Raw genomic sequence first — 2000 nt, forward strand, 5'->3', positions numbered from 1 at the left:
ACAATAAAACAAGTAATAATAGGTTATTAAATAAATAATTAATAATTAATATATCAATCATATATTATGTTAATTATAATCTATTAATAAGTAAATAGTTGATAAATAAAAAATAAATAGTAATTACTCAATTAATACTTAATATTAAATTATAATTATCAATATGTAATATACAAATCAATAATAATTAATAATTGATAATTAATAATTAATCATTATAAAAAGAATAATTTCCAAAAATTGACCATGTGATATATCAAATAATAGATTATTAAATAAACATTAGCAATTAATTAACTAATTATTTAATTATCCAACTAAAAGTTAATAATTTAAGTAGTAAACGGAATTTTAATAAGTTATGTATATACTAATTATTTTTCTTAATACACTAATTAATTACTTATAATTTAATAAATATGAGTACATTATTAGTAATTACTTATAATTAATTACGAATTAATATTTTTTAATTATTTAACATATTAAGTTATTATATATAGTTTAATTATTAATATATTCATTCATTATTATTATATTATTAATATATATTTTTATTTGCTAAATAATTATCAATTATTAATTACTTAATATATTAATTAAGATTATTAATTACATGTACTCAAAATAAATATAAATGTAACCAAACACGGTTTTACTTTTTTATCATACTCAAACCAATCTATTGAAAGACCACCAAACGTAATTTTAGAATCGGTTCCAAGATAATTTTCAAAACAATCTCATTTTTATTTTTATACTGAAAACAAAACTATTTTAAAAATATTACCAAACGGGCCCTTAGCATCGTTGTTTTCACTCATTCAAGAAAACATAGTAGTAGAAAAGGTTAAATTTAAATTTTTATGAGAAAAAATGTTATAGTAAAAATTTGAATTGTGTTTAAATTTGTGAAATAAATGAGGCTTTAGAAATTTAATTCAGTGCACGCTAATGGATTTTGTTAAGTTGTCTATAAATTATGTTATTCAGTGGTGCAACAGAGTTGTGGAGATAGAAACTTTTCAGTTGTGAGCACTATGAAAAATAAAATTTTTGAGACATGGACATGATTATAAATCTCAATTATTAAGAGACGCTATAAGTAAAAATGTTTCCATAATACGGAGGCACAATTTTAGTTTCTTAAAATATTTATGTGGCTTAGCGATTATATGTATTATCTGATAGGATAATATCTCGAGCGGTGGCCTTAGCATAAGTAGATACATTACGAGTTTTAATTAAATTACTTCTTAGTACAACTGCTTTTAAAATTTCCTGCATAGATTAGATGGAATTAAAAGTAATAAGGCATTTATTTTGCGGAGGTAGGATAATTAGTTATTTTACTACTTTTTTATGCTTTGTTAAGCTTCATTCAATATTTTATAGCAAAAACGCTGTAAATAAACCTTCTTTTCTTTTTATATAAGGGAAGAAAAGTAAGGTAAACTAGTACATCCACCTGACTATCAGATATTTTAATCCTGCAAAGTTCAAAGCTCAAACCATAAGAGCCTGCAAATAAATCTCTTCTTCAATCTTCTCCAAGGGGAAATTAACAGAGGAATAACATTATAAACTAGTAAGTTAAGCTAGAAATCATTGTATTCCCATGTTTTACACAATAAATATATTTTTTAAAAAAAATTGCAACCCCACAAATTACCCAAAAAGTCACCAGCAAGTGACACAAATTAGTAGCTACAGCATGTGATTGTGTATTTACTTTTATGTAGTTGTTTAAAATAGTCCCACACTCCCACTGTCCAGAAATTAGTAGCTACAGCAAGGTAGGTATCTTTTTTTTTTTTTTCTTTTTGAAGGTGTGATAGCTGTTGCGTATACCCAAAATGGTTGAATAATTGGGAGAAGAGAGAGAGAGGGGGAGTATGTATTCATGCATGTGAATGAAATGGCCAAAATTAGTGTTTGAACTTTGGATAGGAGTCGCCTGCGATCGTCTGAAAAAATTAAATTTATGCCCGTTGTCCGAG

The sequence above is a fragment of the Morus notabilis genome, unplaced genomic scaffold (assembly GCF_000414095.1).
Source record: "Morus notabilis unplaced genomic scaffold, ASM41409v2 Scaffold45, whole genome shotgun sequence".
NCBI lineage: Eukaryota > Viridiplantae > Streptophyta > Magnoliopsida > Rosales > Moraceae > Morus > Morus notabilis.